Consider the following 6,598-nt stretch of genomic DNA (forward strand, 5'->3'; position numbering starts at 1 on the left):
GAGTATCAGCTGTTCCCAGCTGACCTCCCAGTTGTGACACAACTCTGGAGCACATTGCGGTTACACCGAACAGACATTACACACGCTTCCCCTTGTTATTTAATAGTTTACTCCTCCTGTGTATATTGCGGTCACTCCGCACAGACACTATACATACTTCCCCTTGTTGTTGAACAGTCTGCTCCTTTTTTGACATCTGTGACTCTTGTCTCATTGTTGGACGAGCCAGAATTGGTCTGGCTAATATATGAATACAATTCTCTGTCACTTGAGGGGCTCTCTTTTCCTTGAGGTATACATCTGTATATATACCTTTTAAATTACCCCATGTGTGCATTGTGGGAAGAATTGTATATGCAAGGTCTGGAGCTACAATAAGCTGGGGTTAACCTACAATACTATTAGAATTACAGAGGATCAACAAGTGAGGAAATTAGTGCTGATTGTAATCTGTTTGGTACATTAAGCTTAATATCTCACACCCAGGTATTAATACTACAAACCATGCAATTATAGGTATTAAATAAATGATGCTAATTACTATCCGCAAAAGGGTTTTGTAAATGTAATTTAGAGTTATAATATCAGACGCCGGTTACCAGACATAGCTTGTACATATAGACTATTAAGATTGTTAAATACTATCATTTATTATCACAAGCATATCCAATATTTTGCCTCTCCCTCTCACTGCTAACAACAGGGTAGGAGATATACCCAGATATAGAAGGGTGATTACATTTCTGCATATACTGCGGTTATATTCTGGTTTATTTAAACCGCAGCGCGGATATCCTTTATCATTATTTTTAATTTTACTACGCTACAGTCCTATATGGTACACAATGCTCTGGTGCTGAGTATTTTATAATGTATGTGTTGTGGTCTGTGTCTTTTGTCTGTTGTTGGTCTTTTTAAGTGCATAATAAAATTAAAAGTTATATTTTAATTTTAATTTGAGGAACATTTATCAAGAGTGCCCCCACAAAGGAGTGTCTTTCTGTTATCCTACTTTATAGGGTAATTTTCTCTAGATATATCCCCTAGAGACATATCAGAGCTTATTAGCACATGCAAATTTATGACTTTTAAACTTTGTTCAACATTTGTTAAGGAGGATTAGGAAAAGGCTAACTACCTTCTTATGCTCCAGGATTATTATTAGAGACACTGTAATTTGCGTGTTCTATTTGTTATTGTTACAATATACCATCATATTCAAACAACTACAGTGTAACATTTTCAACATGTTAAGGAGCTATTGCATATTTACTCCTTATGTTTAGGTTTAATATTGCTACTGTATTGTGCACATTGCTATTTATATGTACTCCCGGTAGTCATTTAACTTGTGAATTATTTTTAATAAATATATGCTATATATTGGAATATGAAGAATTATTATTATTATTTCTGAGCACCACAGTTTACTGCATAATTGCTGTTCATGGCTGTTTTGAAAACATTTAAATATTAAGGGCCGAATGTAATAGGGTAAGAGTTTAGAAAATGTGAGAGTTTAATACATTGATCGAGTTGTATTTTCAATACAGGATACATTTGGATGAGAGTTTAAACCTTGAGAATTTGTTGAGTCTGAAAAACAAGTTTGTATGTTCTGTGACTTTATTACATTGGCTGAGTTTAAAAATGCAAAAGTTTTCTCTCATTTTCTAAACTCTCACCCTATTACATTTTGCCCCAAGTGTCCAAATACAATAATTATTAACTGCTAAACATCATAGTAAGTTATACAGCTACATCTTGTGGCCAAAACAGGATGTTATTTTAAAGAACATTGAGATTGCTGTTTTAAGTTGTGCTTGTCTTCTGTTTTTCTGTGCAATGTATTTTGAACTTGTTTTTTTTATTTGAAAACTCACAATGAATATTAAACAAAAATAAACTATAACCAGACACCTTTAATAATAATCACACAATTATGTGTGTTTGGCAATATTTTCTTTTTAATCATTTTAAGCACTGATTAGTGTAAACTTTTCACTTTGGGGGAGATGTATCAAGTCGATGAGAGCGATAAAGTGGAAAAGTTGTCCAAAGCAACCGACAAAACTGCCATTTCAAAGACTGCGCTAGATAAATAACAGAAGCTGATTGGTTGTTTTGGACCACCTCTCCACTTTATCTCTCTCGAAGGCTCGATACAAATCCCCCTTTGAATGAGTTATATGAGAACACAGCTTTGAACAGAAGGGGCCTGATGTAGAGTGAGGGTACTTTGCTGTTAAAGGGACTACATTTTACTGCTATTTGTTTTGTATGACCTGGCTCTCAAGACCCACTACTTCATCAAAGCCTTCCAGCTCTCATCCTAACTCACTGCTACATGCTCCTTCCTTTCTGTCTACCCTGTCTGTGTCACGCTTGTTTGTATGCTCCTTCCCATTAGATTGTAAGCTCTCACGAGCAGGGCCCTCTACCCTCTTGTGCTTCTTCTTTTACCTTCATCTATTCCTCACTACCCACTTGGGCACCTATTGCTTGGTTGCTTATGCCCTGTTGCTCATTTGAGTGTTATGATCGCTAATGCAGCAATGTATATAAACCTTGTCCTCGTCCTGCACTGTACTGTACTATAAGTCACTGGTTTCTTGTTCACTTATATTTATACTTTGTAAGGCGCTGCGAAACATATGTGGCGCCATATAAATAAAGAATAATAATATGATTTTTACTTTTTCATCACGCTATTAACTATCTTTTAGTAACATCTTCCTAACAAAACTTTAACATTGAGGTTTATAGCATTTAAATTTGTGTTTAACCAAATATCAAGTAGTGCTTATATCTAGAGACTTAAATTGATGGATTGCACCAAGGATGGCTTAGAAAGGAACTTTGTCCCAGATTTTTGTCCATCACAGAACTCAGCTAGGTAGGATTTGAGGTGGTGTCTTGCCATACCTCTGTGCTTTTTGTTGAGTGTGGGCTCCGCTGTCTGGGTCCACAAAATATTAGCTATGATTTACCTTGTCAGTGACAACTAACAGCTTAGGGTGAGGAGCTACAATGGCAAACGCAAGATTTCTAGAGGGTGGGTTTCCAAATGCTTGATTTTAGAGCGAGTGTGGCCAGTTCATGAAGAGGGCATAACTAGCACTTATCCAGCTTTCATATGTGTCATACAAAGTTCAGAGTATGTGACAATTGCAGTGTATACAAGACCAGCAATCACAATATGCCATTATATGCGGAAGTAGGGCCATTCTGCCTGAGCTGAATGTTTTTATTTCAGATGTGGGCACCATTCCAGAGCATTGGAGCAAGTCCGGGAGTCTGGGGGAACAGCAGAAGAATATAGCACTGCCCTGGACATAGATGTACATATTGGTTTTGTTATGCACTGGATTGTGTATTATTATATGGTATTAATAATTAGCCCTATTGATGGTCTATAGCAGTGTTAAAAGATCCAGAGGTAGTGCTAATTATTTCATTTGTAATACTAAGACGAACATGCAGTACGAGCAAAATTCTATTATATTACTATTTCTATTGTTGTCATGGTGTGGGCTGGGAGGGGGGTTTCCAGGCATCCGGAAACCCCCCTGCGTTTGTCTATGAGCTAGGTAGCACAACGGATCAACTGTCATTTTCTTGCCCCTGGAAATCAACAGAGTTCATGATCTGCACTAAAAATAAGACCAATAAGAGGTAGTTGCTTTAACAGCAAAGGTAGTCCCTTTAAACAGCAAAGTACCAGAGTGAGTTCTATGCAAGTCATGACAGAACTTTGTGGACCCCATAGCAACATTTTAAAGGGTCCCCTCTGCAATGCTTCTAGAGAGACACTTCTCTCCAAAATGGTTGTTAATTTTATGCCCTATAATATTAATTGTATGCACCATACAGTAATAGTGCCTTAGTTAAATTTATGGCCCATAGTAGTGTCCTAGTTCATATTACAATCACAAAGTGTCACCAGTTCATATTATGCCACATTGTATTACCCTCAGTTCACATTATGCCACACAGTGCCTCCAGTTCACAATATGCGAAACAGGGGACGTTAACCAACCAGCTCCTACCTGAGGGGGATAGTTCCTAATGCAGAACATTCAATTTTGAGATCTTGTTATTTTCACATTGTCCCTTTCTGAGAAAGTCCTAGGGGTATATTTACTAATGGTCGATTTTTTTATTGATTTTTATGACGATTTTAATCAACTGAAATTGACTATAGAAATCACTGGCCAAATCTCTAATTTACTAGCATTTGATTTGAACTCAATTGGGTCGATTTCTAATAGTGTAAAAATGGTCGATTTGGAATGTGCAATTCAAAAGCACCTATAAGATCAACAAACGCTTCCTTATGAACTCCTATTGGGCAAAACATACCACATACACTGTAAGCCACAGAAACTCATTAAAAAAGGCTGGCACGCCCAAGCAAATTGAAAGAGTGTTCTATGGAGAGAGAGAGAGAGAATTGTTTGGCAGGAGAGTTGTCATTTCAAATAGCTACTTAAAAAGTAATTTCTGAGAGTTTTGTCCTGTCATTTTCTGTAATGTTATTGTTAATTTGAAGTTTGTCTTATTGTTTGTCTTGTCTAATTTTTTTTAATTTAGTCTTTGTCAGTGTTTCTGTGTTTGTGCGAGAGGAGTGTGTGTGTTTAAGTTTTGTGTTAGTTTTTAAGTGCAGTTTGTGTATTTATTTCTCTATTTGTTATGGAGGCTGCCAAGAGAGGATAGGGAGGTGGAGGAGAGGGATCCAGTTGGTGAGGATAGTGTGATTGAGGAGGCAAAGGGCCAAGACTCCGATTCGGGGCAGAAGCCTTAACCTGGCAAAACAATGCACATCTTCAAGAAAGCGGGCCATGTGGCAGGTAGCAGTTGATGCAGTGAACTCAGGGTCTCATTCAGACCCGCTCGCAAGCACCTATACGCTCGCAAGTGGGTCGATGTTGATGCCCTGCGCACGCAGTGGCCGCACTGCGCGCGCACAAGCCCCGGAGTGAGAGAGATCGACAGCTCGCATCGTTGGTGATCGACAGCTCGCATCGTTTTGTAGGCAGGGTGGGGGGGTGGCTGGCCAAATGGAGGCGTTCCTGACGGAATGCCTGCCGTTTGGTGGCAGGCATTCCGTGATGTTAGTGGTGAGCTTCCAGCTCTAATAGAGCTGAAAGCTCACTGGAGCTTGCGGTAGATGAGACCCTACCACATAGTTAGCCTCTCATTAACTATGACGTAATGTCCTGGGCCAAAATTTATTTTCCATAAGATAAGTTTTATTTTAAAGTCCCTTTTGTGTGCCTTCTTTTCTATATACTATATACAGTATATGTGCAGTGGTGGACTTAACCTAGGGATTGCGGGGCTGCAGCCCTCCCTGTAAAATCTGCCACTTCAGGCCCCCACACACTGGACTCACAAAAGATGCAATGTCATCAACAATTTCCCTTGAACTCCTCGGGCAACTCACCGGCACTCCTGGATAGAAGATATCTTGCCAAACTGTGCAATGTGACTAACAACCTATCATGCGTCCTTAATGATTTGCAGTGCATCATTAAGGAAATTGCCAGATCTTACCTGCAGTATGTAAGATCTGAAGATACGACAAACGACCCACGGGACAACGCATCGGATCGTTATCGTTTCTGGAAGCTGCACAATTTGCATGTTTTTAAACAATGTATCGTTCCGATGCCTCGCTGTCGTGCAAATCGTCCCAAAAATCATGTGTGGGCACCTTAAGTTCAGTGAGTCAGTTGCAGTCTGTAACTGCACTGGCGACACTGTGACTGGAGGTGACTTACCGTTGGAAGCGCCACCTTCCAGTCACGCACATGACAGTCCAGGCTGCGATTAGCAGAGAGCTTCCGCTGCTCTGAATTTCGGGCTGCCCTTCATGGCTTCTCGGAGCTGCAGTCAATGCAGTCCCCAGAAGCCGGTGTTCTACACGTGTGCAGTGTCATTGCCGCTCATGTGCATGCGCCAGTCCTGGCGCCTGCCAGATCCATTGCGCAGGTGCTGGGACTCGGCCGGCCACAGTCAGACCAGCAGCAGCGACAGCTCCCCTCAGGTAAGAGGGTAGGAGCCGCTGCTGTATATCTGTATATATAATATACATATATATCTAAAAAAACTGTTTTTCTATAGCTCCAACCCCAGTAGCTCCACCCGCAGTTCCTGAACCTATTTTTCCAGAAAAATAGCCCTGAATGACGCCATGTCACAACCAAGATGGCCCAGGAATGGCACTCTACACGCAGCACTGGAGGAGGAACATCTGTGGAGGTTTATTATATAGTATGAGGAACAGGTCAAGGGAATTATGCTGCAGGAGTCAGTTGCTGCCATCAGGAGTGAACCTGCCGTGTCTGGAGTCCCGGACCTGGACAGAGAGAGGGGCCCGCCCAGGGATCAGGGGTGTGTTGGGTCGGGGGTCAGGGTGCCCTTAATGATTCACGGCCGCCTGCTCCCTGGCCGCTCTGTGCTGTAACAATACTAAAAGATCTGGCAGGCTGAGGCTGTGGCAGGGGCTAACAGAAAATGGCTGCCCCTATAGCAGGCTACAGAAAGATGACTGCAATTGACCAATGGGGAGCCAGGTTTCCTTTCCCAGGAACCC

The sequence above is a fragment of the Taudactylus pleione genome, unplaced genomic scaffold, assembly GCF_031769625.1.
Source record: "Taudactylus pleione unplaced genomic scaffold, aTauple2 ptg000053l, whole genome shotgun sequence".
NCBI lineage: Eukaryota > Metazoa > Chordata > Amphibia > Anura > Myobatrachidae > Taudactylus > Taudactylus pleione.